Source organism: Homalodisca vitripennis, chromosome 1 (genome assembly GCF_021130785.1).
Source record: "Homalodisca vitripennis isolate AUS2020 chromosome 1, UT_GWSS_2.1, whole genome shotgun sequence".
NCBI classification, from domain to species: domain Eukaryota; kingdom Metazoa; phylum Arthropoda; class Insecta; order Hemiptera; family Cicadellidae; genus Homalodisca; species Homalodisca vitripennis.
Window position 1 is genome coordinate 230,858,997 of NC_060207.1, and position 16,125 is coordinate 230,875,121.

Here is a 16,125-nt window from a genome sequence, read left to right on the forward strand (position 1 = left end):
ACACATTTGAATAATCTGCTTACAAAATTGCAATATGGAGGTAAAAAAAAAAAACTAAATTTGTTACAGAATTTATATAAAACAGAATAAAAATTTTTACTTATCTCTTATAACCGTTGAAAAAATTATTTTCCTTTTCAAAGAATACATTAGGTTTGTAGGTATCGATACACACGTTTATTATGAGAAGATTTTACCTGTATTTTTTCATTATCTGGATGTTGAATTTGATTACGATTTTAAGCCTGAAATCTTTGATGATTTTATAGTACATTTGGAGAAATTAAATGAAGAACCTCGTCAAAAGAATGTGGTTTTACTCACATTCTCCCCGACTTCTCGAGTGATTGTTAGCAAAATTCCATCATTTTCCGTTTATAAGTTTTAATTTATAGTTTATTCGTAGCAGACATTTCAAATAGATTGATTTGAGAAAGTAGAAGCAAAAACAGCTATAGATTCGGTTAATTTTTCATTCGTGAGTTACAGATTCGTTTATTGCACTTTAAACAGTATTTTCCCTTGATTTTCTGTTGGCTCCGAAAGTGGTCTAGAACCGCCATATTACTATCTACTTATATATATATATATATATATATATATATATATATATATATATATATATATATATAATTTCAATAAACATTGAATCACAAAAAGTACTTGCTCCGCCGGGAGTCGAACCCGGATCTCTCACTTGCCGGGTGAATGTGCTACCATTACACCACAGAGCGCTTACTTTTTTCCGATTCAATTATTTTGTATTTGGCCGTATCTATCACATATGCGTTTAAATAAGCAAACTAACATATGATCGGAAGACCAAATACCTGTCCAAACGACTTTTTATTTACATTAAACTGTATAAATGGCAATAGCCTTATTTAATTTCAATAAACATTGAATCACAAAAAGTACTTGCTCCGCCGGGAGTCGAACCCGGATCTCTCACTGTGCCGGGTGAATGTGCTACCATTACACCACAGAGCGCTTACTTTTTCCGATTCAATTATTTTGTATTTGGCCGTATCTATCACATATGCGTTTTAAATAAGCAAACTAACATATGATCGGAAGACCAAATACCTGTCAAAACGACTTTTTATTTACATTAAACTGTATAAATGGCAATAGCCTTATTTAATTTCAATAAACATTGAATCACAAAAAGTACTTGCTCCGCCGGGAGTCGAACCCGGATCTCTCACTTGCCGGGTGAATGTGCTACCATTACACCACAGAGCGCTTACTTTTTTCCGATTCAATTATTTTGTATTTGGCCGTATCTATCACATATTGCGTTTAAATAAGCAAAACTAACATATGATCGGAAGACCAAATACCTGTCAAACGACTTTTTATTTTACATTAAACTGTATAAATGGCAATAGCCTTATTTAATTTCAATAAACATTGAATCACAAAAAGTACTTGCTCCGCCGGGAGTCGAACCCGGATCTCTCACTTGCCGGGTGAATGTGCTACCATTACACCACAGAGCGCTTACTTTTTCCGATTCAATTATTTTGTATTTGGCCGTATCTATCACATATGCGTTTAAATAAGCAAACTAACATATGATCGGAAGACCAAATACCTGTCAAACGACTTTTTTATTTACATTAAACTGTATAAATGGCAATAGCCTTATTTAATTTCAATAAACATTGAATCACAAAAAGTACTTGCTCCGCCGGGAGTCGAACCCGGATCTCTCACTTGCCGGGTGAATGTGCTACCATTACACCACAGAGCGCTTACTTTTTCCGATTCAATTATTTTGTATTTGGCCGTATCTATCACATATGCGTTTAAATAAGCAAACTAACATATGATCGGAAGACCAAATACCTGTCAAACGACTTTTTATTTACATTAAACTGTATAAATGGCAATAGCCTTATTTAATTTCAATAAACATTGAATCACAAAAAGCACTTGCTCCGCCGGGAGTCGAACCCGGATCTCTCACTTGCCGGGTGAATGTGCTACCATTACACCACAGAGCGCTTACTTTTTCCGATTCAATTATTTTGTATTTGGCCGTATCTATCACATATGCGTTTAAATAAGCAAACTAACATATGATCGGAAGACCAAATACCTGTCAAACGACTTTTTTATTTACATTAAACTGTATAAATGGCAATAGCCTTATTTAATTTCAATAAACATTGAATCACAAAAAGTACTTGCTCCGCCGGGAGTCGAACCCGGATCTGTTTACTCTGTCGAAAGATTCTGTGTGTTACGTATAATAAGAGATGTCCTGTATACACTTTAAAATTATATACACTTTAACTAGCAAGCTGATCGAGCAGAACACAGTACAAACAATAAAGTACTAAAGTTCATATAAGCTCTGTTTGTTGCCCATAAGGAGATTACTCAATACAGTGATCTGCTCAATCACCCTCGACGCTTATTGCTTTAATTGCATGATTATGAGTAAACAAATTCTGTATTTTGGTATCACACAGCAATGAATATTGTAAAGTAAGAGCTCTTACATCTGCCCGGTCTGTCAGTTTCCAGTAAGGTGGAAACGTTGACTATAGTAATTCCTCCCAAAGGGATGGTTAACACCTTGTAATAGACACTGTATGGCTGCGGGATGGGCCTTTATTACTGCACCAAATTAACCACGTGACGGTGTTGGGTTATGATTTACATTACACATCCAATATTTAGAGCTTATAAAATTTAAATTCGGCTTAGAAAGAGCAGAAAAGAGTAAAACGTATATTTATATTATTTTATTTATTATTTTCTAGGAAACTTGTTTTAATAGCCTTCTAAATATGACACTACAATGCAATTATATGCCATCCTTTACATTCTAATGCAAATCGAAATATTTTTACGGATCTTAAGGAAAAGTATAGCAACAAGGCACCTCAGATAGTTTACTATTCTAACACTGTTATCACTACCGTAATAAATGGCGGACTAGAATATAAATATAAAACGATTCTTGAATGGATTTAGATGGAAATGAATAGTAGGTAAGTTCCAAAAAGATGGTATCAAAGAAAAACTGAGTATCCGCAGACTATTATGTGTCACTATAGACCCAATTCCGAATAAGTTCAACAGACGCAGCTATCTCATGTTATATCGTGAAAGTGGATACTGAAAATGTGGACATTTACAAATTTTTCTGTCGTTGCATTCGTTGTAAAAGCGATATTTTAAAAACGATTATATGATTGCAATAGTACATTAGTTAAGATGACATTCTCTTATTTATGTTTTTATTATTTATAATTTGTCTTTGGCCTCTATTGTTTGAGCGTACTCAACTGTCTTTGGCGTACTCGTTATGAGCAGATATGGAAATAAATGTCAATTAGCATAATAATACGATAAATAAAATGTTCGTAAATAGAGGAAAAACTGTTTTTATAAATTAGTATGTTATTTATTCACACAGTCTCCATATAATCTAAATATACAGTTAGAAATAAATGATTTCTAACTGTATTGTAAATATAGGTGAGTTTTTGGCCGGGTACCCGAAGTCGTGATGGCGGATCGTACATTTTTTCCATGCTATTTACTCAAGCGTCAAAGCCATAAATGTTTCGTTTACAAACTATTTACTTAAGGGTCAAAACCATAAGTTTTACGTTTACAACGAAACTTATTAATAGTTATCTGTTAAATACAATATATTCGTATCCATCATTTCGTTTTTAATAGCTCACATATTATTTAAGTAGGCATCAACTATAACTAGCCGATGCTCCACACAGCAAATAATACAGATGCGATTACAGTGACTGCAATGAACGACGTGTAGTTTGTCAGGTAGATGTGGAGCTGTATAAAGTTTTCGCAGATGGCTTCACTGATAACGGATGACACGCATCACTGCTGTTATCAGTCTCTGCCACAACGTTATCATTATTTATCACCTGGATAGCTCGGTCGATTTATCTCGCTGAAGACAGAATTTTGAGGTTACTTGAATAAGATGTGTTCAAATAAATACTTCGAATGCTTATTTAATAAATACATAATGAGAATAAAATAAAATAAGATGTATGAAATAATGTCTAATCCAGTATCTTTATAATTGTTCAATTTACAAAATACACACATTTGTTTTTAACTTTTATGTTTATATCTTGGTTATAATTGTCGTGTCAACTTACGATATAAGGCTAAAACCTTTTTAATTTGTAATAGCATTGGGATCCAATGGTATGACCATTATATAAATACATTATACGTAACAAAAGTGTTTTTCAAATAACAATAGCAACGATTGTCAATACAATTTGAAACTTATTACTACTATAAAACATGTTAACAAAAATCTGTATAGCAAACTATCTCAAAATGTGATTTTCGTCTAAATTAAATCATGTAAAAAATAATATTATGGAATGCTCGTAAAGAAACAAGTTCTTTCACGATATATTTACATTAATTTGGTTGTTAAGATCTGGGTTGTTACTGACAACATCGATGCCTTACGTTACTGTAATCTCACCGATATTATCTGTCGAGCCACACGCTGTAGTCGTATAAGTATTTCATGTAATTTTAGTTTAATTACAATATTCAATTTAACATTATAAACAGAAGCGATTATAAGCCCAAAAAGTAGCGTATTTATATATACGGTCAGGATTAGCGCTCTTTTGAAAACATACCTTGGGTTTTTGGTCAACATTGCTGTCAGATGAAGATTTGAACTGATTTTAGGCTTAAGTTAGCTGATTTTTACTGATTTTAGATTTCAGCTGGTAGTGAAAATAGGGAATATTTCAGGATTGTCACTCGAAAGAGTTATGTTAAAACCAAATAAAAACTTTACATTTACTAAATGAAAAATTATAAGTATGATAATAATTATATAGCAATTATAAATGATCAATTATACGTTTATTTAGGAAAAAATATATGCTTATTATTTTGTCTTATCGCAACACTGATCCATATACAATAAGAAAATTGATTAACACAGTTATTCAAAACAATTTTAAAACCATAAACGCAAAATATTATAAGCATAACTTTTAGAAGACTGTCAACAAATATCTTAAAACGTGTAAAGTTACAAAAAGTAAAATAACGTAAGTGATCATTACCTCTACTACGTACTCATATAGGGATAGAGCAACTTTACGTTTGACAAATTGGTACCGCAATATCATAACAAACGGTACCCAAGGGACACGAACATACTGTGTAATATACACGTGTTTCCAACACTGCGCATAGATTAGCTGTAATTATCTTGCACTGGTTAACACAACTTAATTAACGTGCCATTGATATTGAATGCAAATAAGTAATAAAGTGTGAAAGCAATCAATACATTCTTGGAAATATAACGAGATGTATTTATGAGAGATGTGTTTATAGTTGTTATAAAATTTACACAATTTCGCCTGTGTCTTTAATCAAAAACAAAATTGTGTTTACAATTGAAACAACAAATATTTAGTCGGGCAAAGTAATAAATGTTTACTGCAAAAATAAATTTATGTTGTATACGTTGTACTATATTTAAAGCATCTAACGCGTTGTAAATACAACTTAACTTATAAAACGCATTGTAATGAATAAAGTTGTAAATGTATGTACACAAAGGTAGCTGAACTTGGTCGATCCCCTTGTGATTGTGTATGGCATTTTTATTGTGCTTTAAGTAAAAACAGTGATTTTGGACACAAACATGACTCAGCGCCATTCTTTTTTAGACTTCAGTCCGAAAACCAACATGAATACTACCACGCAAAATGATTATTTCTTAATAATTAATAGACATACTTTTGTGGTTTTACACTGTTTCACTTATACCGGGAGCAAAACACAAGCGAAGGTAGTAGGTGCTGTAAAAAATACAGCCACGTAAAAGGTATGCTTATAAAAGCCGGGAGCTGTAGCCTTTTTGTTTTGATCAGGTGTTTTACATATTTTATAAAAATATTAAAAACGTAAACTATTTTGAGATGTTTATAGCAATTCCAATGGTACATTTTTCAACGAAATGCGTCAACGCATCAGCGATCCCGACGCTTTAAATGTATTAAATAACAAAAAAACCTGTCAACTGTAACATTTTTGAAGCACCCACCATGTGCTGGAATATATTCAAAGTGGTCGTGCTCTCTTAAGCGTTGACGGATTTCAAATAAAAAGTAAAGTTGAAATTTTTACAATATCTTCAAAATATTTATTATATTTTTAAATTTGCATAAAATATGTAAAAAAAATTGATGTAACAAAAGACAAAATGTTTGCAGCACTCGGCCTTTGCAAGCGTTCATTTTATGTGGTCGCGCTTACATTTATATATTGACGGATTTCATTAAAACGAATACCGTTGAAATTGTATTAGAATTGTTCTTATATTTTAAGTCTTTTTAAATTTTTTTTATAACAGTGAAAGGTTTTCGTTATTTCAATTTTTTAACGGATAGCATTTTGTGGAAATAAAGGATTTATTAACTGTGTCCAAGACATATTTGGGCATTTCTGTGTCGACTTTTATTTTTACAAACCAGTTATACATCATACAATCTACAAGAATCTGGGTTATAGACATATCATTTTACACATAAAGAATAAAAGATTAACATTCATATCCAGGCAGTTGTTTTCCTAGGATTCGTTAAAATGTTTATATTAGTCTTAAAAAAGTTCATTATATGAAACAAAACAGATTTGTTTGTAGATATGTTTACTAGTTTTCGCTTCTCTTGGCGTATAGACAGTAAATTGCATTGTTTGTCTTATTGTTTTAATCCCTGACGTTTAAAAGTAATGGACTTTATTCATTCTCAAAACATCAGAGATCATGCTTTAGCGTATGAGTCGCATTGACCGTTGTAAATAAACACTTAAGGATAATCCATTTCAGGCTATATTATTCCATGTAAATTTATTAAAATTGCTTTGATAAAATCATGGATTATCAAAAAACTTTTCTTTATAAAGTTACCCGTGATTTATCGTGAGACATACTGAATAATATGTTTGAACTGTAGGCAGAAACTAACTTATCGAGTTGTACCTTTGAGTTTCTTGAAGTTATATATTACAATACATGTTTACAGGTACTGATAGCAAAATAAATTTGTTGCTGTTTTCATTTCATAGTTGTTTAAGTAAAGTATCTCCCTAAAAGTGACTTACCTAATTAATAATTAATGAAGTTTACGTAAGAAATAATAATAGTTATTTCCATTATATGTAACTATGCAAGAAAAATATTTATTGACAGGTAATGGGTGATCATATGTAAAGCAGGGAAAGCAAGGAATGGATATTAACAAGATACAAAAATATTATTGTTAAGGCCGCTTAATCCATTTAGTAAGAAACGTACATTTAGAAATTCCATTACTGAAAGAGCTTTAAGTGTCACATTGAGTAAAACTTACTGTCATTGAATTCCCTCTGCCTTCATATTTTTAAGAATTATTCTAAATCCTCATACGTTATATAAAACTGAAATTCAATAATCTTGTTAGCAATGATCTTCTCTTTACCAGTAACTTAACCGCGTTAAACAATTATATACAACATTTGTCAACAATACTCGAACTTAAGTATGGTTCAATTAACATTGTGCACTACCAGAAATAGCATTTTTGTTATAGGTAATAAATAACAGGTTGCATTATGAGTAGCCTCAAAATTCTACCAATACGATAAAGTTATAAAATTGTGAACTACTAAAAATATTTTTCATTAAATAACACACGTGCTCTAAAAGAGAAATCTAAATAATGTTCATTAACGTATTATGTAGTCAAGTTTATAGAAGGATACTTAATACAATCACTTTCAAGACGGAGTTTCCTAGAGATTTTTTTAGACTCTAAGAACTCCATAGTCTGATATTTTTTATATACTTCAATATAAGTATGTATAGGCTTACGCAGCATAATCGAAGTATATAGTCAATAATATAACAGACGTGTAGTAAAAGTGGTGGAGAGATAACAGTGTCATATAACTTGGATGAGTTACTTAGCGAGGAAACGTTTTAACTCGACTACTTCTCGACATAGAATAAAGTAACACTTATGAAAAGAATTAGGAAGTGATTATAGTATTTCAAAATATTAAAACACTTTGAGTTATTTTGCGATAGCTATTCAGAAAAATATTGCGGTAGTTCAAAGTTTTGAGAGGACATAGTTAAATCTCAGTTACTATGCCTCACAGAACAAAAAGATTTGCAGATAGTACTGGACGTAAAAATTTGTAATTATTATAATTTAGAATTTCAGAAATAATTCGTTATACAGAAACTACGATAAATACTAATATATATATATATATATATATATATATATATATATATATAGACTACATATATAGAATTTTAATAAGTACATGGTATTGATAATCACACCTTATAAGTTTAGACAGTACCAGTCAATTTACTGTTTAAAATATTGTTCATTGAATTTATTCAATGAACAATATTTAACTAACTCGTTTATTTAAAAAAATAAATATAAATTTTTCTTTTGAAATGTTTTTTTTCACATTTTTATAGAAAATATTAAAGTTTTAAGATGTTTCAAGATGATGTTTCACAAATTTTAGAAAAAACTAAATATTTTTTTATATCAGTGACTATATACTCCCCAACTATCCTAATGTACATTCTATATTGCTTACATAATGCCCTACAAATATTTAGATAACAATGTAGGGTTAAATACATGACAGTTCAGAATTTGATAGGCCTACCTTAATTAATAGGTAATGAAAAAAAACGCCTTAATATACGGCCTTAAATACAGTGAGGAAATATCTAATTGTTTCAAGAATTATTATCTTTTACTGAGTAACTGATCCAGAATAAAGTTTACGGCCACTACATTGCTGACTGTGGTACGCTACTAAAATATTTTATGGCAATCAAAGTAATAATATTTTGATGGTTCCGCAACAATGGCTTCAGTGAAGATTGTTTTAAGATATGTTATAATTAAAATATAATATAATTCGTGTTTAAGATACATTTCACGAATTATTTTCACAAAACCAACTGTAGCAAGAATTCCCACATGACTAATTTGCAGTAAATATAAGTCTTAATATCACAATACGAGTAAATATATAATAAAAATGATATATCAAATATACATAAAAATTATTTCAAAATACGGAGGATAGTATTTGTATATCAAGTAGAAAGTATAATATTTCATATAAGATATTATTAACAGATAGCAAGAGAGAACAGTTATTATGAATATTAGTTATGATTATTTAAGTATAGTAGATTTAGTCAAATATCACCCTTGTTATGCTTTATATTGATTACAGGGTGCCATACAAATAACAGGCTCATGCAACAACAGCCTCACATCTGGGAAGAGTTCACTCCTATAGAGATCGTTCATGATGATTTCACTCATAAGAGAGGACATGTAACAATATATCAAGATATTGATTTCCGAGTACTGATGCTCCTATTGGAATAAACCAGTATACATACACATTTCTGTAATAAATATGTACGTTACAACGTCCTATTTAACCATAATAATAATAATAAATAAAAACGTCAAAATATGCATATACAAAATTAGTATGTAGAGGTATTTCAAATAAAGCATGTAAAATTATTAAGTTTGAATTATCAAGTGTTTTAAAATGTGAACGAAAGGCTGTCGCTTGTAGCTAAGTAATTCATAATATCTATATGTGTCCAGTTCACTAGAATAAGGGAATATTAATGTTTAAGGTTTCATGGTATAAGTACATAATGTAAATTTACCACAACATCCCATTAAAATTTACTATTTTCAAGAAACCAACCTTTAATATTCTTTAAAAATAATTACACCGCTAGAATATGGGTACTGATAATTTTTTATATTTTAATATTCACATCGTATTCTTAGTCATTACTTAAACGGTGATGTTCTTGTAAAACATGATTATTATATCTCAGAGATGGAATTGTAAGAATGCCATTAGCGAGAAAAATTTAGCAAAGTGTGTCTTTCTGTCTCCTCTGCTATAATTGGATGTACTTGGCCTGGCTTCTCTTATAATAGCAGGTTGAGATTGTATCAGGTATATTATATTTTAATCACGTAGCCTCGTTTATGAGCAATTTATTTTAAAAAATAGTAGCATTTTTAGGCCTATCGTTTTATTATACTATTATATATTGCAACGCGTATACTAGTTAGGTTGTTTAATGGTATTATACAAAACGCGCAACTATTGTCAATACAAAAAAGGAACTGAAAAAATTCGAATATTATTCAATTAGTTTTTAATAAAAACAAACGGTTAATTTTTGTTATTATGAACATTTGAAAGAGAATCACAAATATTATTAGAAATAAATAAATAAATATATATATATATATATATATATATATATATATATATATATATATATAGCTTCACGATGTAAAGCTAATAGTCTTCCTCTATGTTTTACTTAAAAGCTTTTTATTGACAATGAAAATTTTGAACGCTAGCAAACTGAGTGTAGTATACTAGAATAGACACTCATGACAAACTCCAATATTTCAGTAACTGAAAGAGACTATTCTATCATTCACTAAGTGTCTTAGCGTTAGCGAAGGCTAGCACTCGAAGGCTGTAAGGATTTTATCCTTCTTTATTTATCTGTCTCTATTGCTCACTGTCTGTCCTCACAGTATTTCAAAAACGAACTAACCGATACATTTGAACCTTTGCATGCACGCGCAACACCACTTTGATCGTCGATCCATTCCATGGGTTAAGCATAAAAATATGACTTAAGTAAAATAAAAATAACCTTATACCCAAGAGTTATGGAAATGGGAAAATAGCAGAATAAATATATTTAATAGCAGACTGAGTACAGGTATATGAAACTTTATCGTGCAAAGATATTAGCACATGTATTGTAATCATTTATTGGTGACTTAATGTTCATAATTTTATTATTTAATCACTACTATGTAACTTAAGTTAATAAACTAAAATCAAATATTCAAATTCAAATTCAAATTCTTTATTGTGTAGTATGACAATTTTTACAATAATTGTATTACACTCGTCAGAAAAATATGGTTTAAGTTGCATATCTAAATAAAACAATATTTCTCAAACTTTTCACAATTTCTATAGCCACTTTAAAATTACTAATCGGAAAAAACTCACCTACCGAGTAAAAAGCTTTCTGTATGAGATAGTTATATAATAATTTTTTGAATTTTGTAGGATTATTTTCCATTGTAATATTTTGCGGTAGCCTGTTATATAATTTTGGCCCCATATTCTGGGGAAGTGAGGCACTAAGCTGAAGTCGGTGGGGAACTTGCCTATTTTGAGCGCTGGATCTTGTACTGTAATTGTGGACGTCCGAACCAATTTGGATGGAACCGTATTTGAATTTGTAGTGCACAAGCATTTCGTAAATGTATAGAGACGGAAGGGTCAAAATTCTATACGACTGAAAAAATGTTTTACATGGCGCTCTCCTACGTACGCCGGCTATTACACGGACGGCTCTTTTTTGCAAATAAAATACTCGTAGAAACTCCCTACGTGACGCTGAGCCCTACAGTATTATACCATACCGCAGCCTTGACTCGATCAGGGAGGTGTAGATTAGTCGTAATAGAAAATAATTTTGATATTGAGAATATCTGCTTAGTAAAAACAATTGTGATGATAATTTTAAGCATAGCATGTCTATGTGCTTTTCCCAAGTAAATTTACTATCAAAAATTAATCCCAAGTACTTACAATCTGATTCTAAAGGCAATTCGAATTCATTCATAACGATCAGTGGATCGATTTATGAGCTAAAATAATTTGAAAAAGAAATACTTTTGGTTTTTGAGGGATTAACATGTAAATTATTTCGATTTTAGTATTGATATAACTTTGTTAGTTGTAAGAAGCCGTTTATCTCTATATGCTCTAATGATTTAGCTTGGAAGATTAAGGCGATATCATCCGCATACATCGTAATATGTAACTCTGGAAAATTTATTGTTAAACTGTTTGTATACATGATAAATAATATCGGCCCCAAAACGGAGCCTTGGGGAATACCAAACTTTAATTCCAATTTATTAGAATTTACATTTTTAACTTAACACTTTGTTTTCTATTTAGTAAAAAAACGATTTAATCCAGTTGAGGGGTACTCCACGCACTCCTAGGCGACTTAGTCTTTCAAAAAGCACTTCATGATCTAGGCAGTCGAATGCCTTTTGAAGATCAAGAAAATACCCCCACAGCTTTACATTTTTTATCTAAAGCGTCGATCGCATGGGTTGCAAATTCTGCCATCGCACAAGCTGTGTTTTCCCCTCTAACGAATCCATATTCTTCTTTACATAATAAGTTATGATGGAAAAGAAATTCTAGCAGTCTATTAACAAAAACATGCTCAAATATCATGGAAAATGTTGAAACATTTGCAATTGGTCGATAGTTTTCCGGGAGACCCGTATCTCCGTCCTTGTATATAGGCCGTACGATAGCTTGTTTCATTTCCTGCGGAAAGAAACCTTTCATCAAAGAGGAGTTTATAACATTCGAAAGGGGTATAGATAAGGCATTTTGCACATTGGCGAACTAGTTTATGTGATATACCATCGTATCCGGAAGCATTTGAGTTTTTAAATTTCATTATTATTTTATAAATTTCTCTGGGGTCTGTAGGAGTCAGCATGAGCGTACTAGGACAAGTTTTATCATATTGTGACTGTACCGTCGGTTCCGTTAATATCGAACTCTTATGTTTACCAACATTAGCAAAATAGTTGTTTAAGATTTCCGGGTTCGGCATGTCTGCTGGTAACAAAACAGGTTTTCTGTTTCTGTCTTGATCTATTATTTTCCACGCTTCTTTACCTAAATTATCGGTATAGCGTAGACGTTCGCACAAATAAGCCGCTTTAGCAACCTTTATAACCTTTCGGTATATTTTTCTATAATTTTGGTAGTATTCTAAAAAATGTTTAGTCTTGTTACTTTTTTTCCTATAATCAAGTTCTTTAAGTTTTCTCGAAGAAATTATTATCCCCTTAGTAATCCAGGAATTTTTTCCTTTTCCTTTAACGTTTGGTTTTGTTTTAATGGGACAGGCTATCGAAAAATAGTGATTTAATATATATTTATAAAGCTACTAAATTTGTCTCCGGTATTTGAATGATCCTTCACAGTTTCCCAAGACTCTTTATTTAGTAGATAATTTAGTATTCTCAGATTTTCCGGGCATGTATTAGGTGTAGCGCAAGCGCTCTGGCCTGAACGAGTAATTTTGGCGGAGGAATTCGGAGGTGAAACTGTAATCAACTGAAAAGTGATCGGAAAGTCCTGTACCGATTACGTCGACTTGCAACATATCAGCGTTAATATTCGATAAGACATGATCAATTAAAGTTGAAGAGGTGCCTGTTTCTCGTGTTGGTGAGTTTACAAATTGCTTTAAATTAAACTCCCGCATTAGGTCCTTTAGTCTATTTGTTTCAGGATTTTTAACAAGCCAGTTCAAGTTCAAATCTCCTACAACAAGACATAGCTTTCTATTACTTGACAAATAGTTCAACAACAACTGGTAAAACAATTTGAAAAACATATTTACATTTGAGTAGTGAGGTGACCTATAAATACCAAACAAAAATATCCTTTCACCATTATTTAAAATTATTTCAGTCCCTGACAATTCTAGTGACATTTCTTTAGAAAATGTATTTACATTAATCATATTTACATTAATTCCATTTTTACATAAGATAACTGAACCTCCACTACTTTTGTGTTCCGACCTTGAGAACTGACTAATAATTTTATAATTCTGAAAATTAATTGACTTTAATTCGTCTGTTCTCAAGCCATGTTCACTAAAAACCGCCAAGTCAGGCTGTTCCATGTGTAAAAATATATTTATCAAATCTATCTTATCTCTCATATACTGTACATATTTAAGTGTAATATTTTAAGGTTTTCAGCATTTACTAAAGTTTGTATATTATTATGTGAAATATCAAAACATCTAGATATATTTAGATTTGCTGTAGCAGAACGCTTTTCATTGTCATAGCTTATATGTTTAAACTTTTTTGATTTATTTTGTCTACTATTGCCCTACATAGCTGATGTTTACACCAATTATTTAAGTGTAGACCAAGAGAGCTATAGTTTTTAGGTGGTATATTTGCTAATGATAAGATTATCAAGTGGTCGTATTTCAATGCCTCAATTATTAGTTCTATGTTTATTTTTCTTATTTTGACATTTAGTTGGGGCTTGTCATACCTTAAAGGTACGGTACAGACAATAACATTATTATTTTTTGTTTTCTCAGCAATTCTTTTTACATAGTCTTTTGCACTAAATTCAGATTTCTCTTCAACATTGTTGGAACCACTCAGAACGATAAGGCGATCGTTGTTGCTTAATTTTTTCGCCTCGTAATCTAAGTCACTGACCATATGCTCACTCTTGCCACTTGACTTCACAACACTGTACACTGCACAATTTTCACCTAACTGATTCTGTAGCAAGTGACGTAGATTACGACCATGGCTGTCAGATAGCAATATTACTTTACTAATTAGCTTATTTCTTGTTTCTTTGGTTGGAGTTGTATGGTTTGATACTTTAACTAATTTGTTGTTTTTATTTTTAAGCCAATTTATTTTGCTGTAAATTTTGTTTACTGAAAAGCTTTTGTTAAAACAACGATCACCTTTGATGCTGATGTTTTTCACTATCATTGAACATATAAGTTCAATATAGTGAACCACATAAGCACCACACTCTACTTCACTTTTCTGTTGACGGCATTGAATCTGTACCACGTTGACGTCAGGGTCACCGCTAAGCGCTACTGCCAGTCTCTGCGCGTGGGGGCGGTTCAGGGGCTCCACACTGTCCAGATGGCAGTATGTGTTACTCTCCCTGGTGTACACTAATAGAGACCAGTGGGTTCCACCTTCTCTCGTCTCGTCCTCACGGTTGTTCACCGCCGCCAGGACGTAGTCGTATGTGTCCAGGGCCAGAGAACTTCGTATCTTGACTGTGTCCTCACTGTCTCTGTTGATCTTGAGGAAGTGGCTGACAGAAAGATCTATTCTATTTGCGTTGCCAGGGACTTGGATCTGGTCTAGGTACATCTTCATCTCCTCGTCACTCAGGTTATACCAGTCGGAAGTTTGAGTATCGTTTGTCGCTTCTTTTACTTGTTCCCGCTTCCTCTCGCTTTCTCCTCTCGCAAAGTCTTCCTGGGCGTTTTCTATTTTTCTTCTTAGTTGCTTTATGAAATCGTAATGGCTTAGCCCATGTCTTAGTTTTCTATTAGCTTTATGGTCCTTGGTGACGATGAGAATGTTGGCTCCCGTTTCGATTTGGAACTTTGAGATTTTTCTTGCAAAATGGTCAATCTTGATAAAATCGCGTACGCAGCCCATGGGCGAGCATATTAACATCTTAAAACCTTTTTCCAGAAAGTCCTTCTGAAAGTCATCAAAGGCCAAATTGTACTCTTCAGGAGTCGGCTTTTCATAGTAGACGGGCTTTGTCAACAAACTGTAGACCGAGGCTCCATTTACCTGCTGGTATGCTAAATTTTCCGTTAAACAATCCTCCTTTCCAGGTCTACCAAATTTCTTCTTAAAAACTACCGCAACTCCTGCTGACATGCGCCGTTGGTCAACAAAGTCCTTGGATATACTATGAGCGAAAGCAGTAAATTTATTGTGTTTTAATGTGTCTATAAAGTCTCCCATGTCAGCCTCAAGAACGTGAATTCCGTGCAGAAAGCCGAAATCAGTAGAGTGTGCGTCAATCAGCACATTTTCCGGCACCTCCTTGCTAATTTGTTTCTCTACTACATTTGTTTGGGAATTTGCCTCTTCGGTCACACCTGTATGCTTAAAAATACCTGTGTCTGATGCTTTAGGGGTTGAGGCGGTTCTTTCAGCTTCACTTTCATCGAGTTATAATAGCTTTTTCTAAACATCTATCAATCTATCTGTCAAGACTTGGTTTGTATATTTTTAATTCGGCTAGTTTTTGTCTTAAATATTTATTTTCTTCGTCTAGCTGTGGAAGCTTAGGTGGTTCAGGGGTCAGAGTTACGTAAGGTGATAGAAGTTCCGTAAGTGAGGGAGGGTC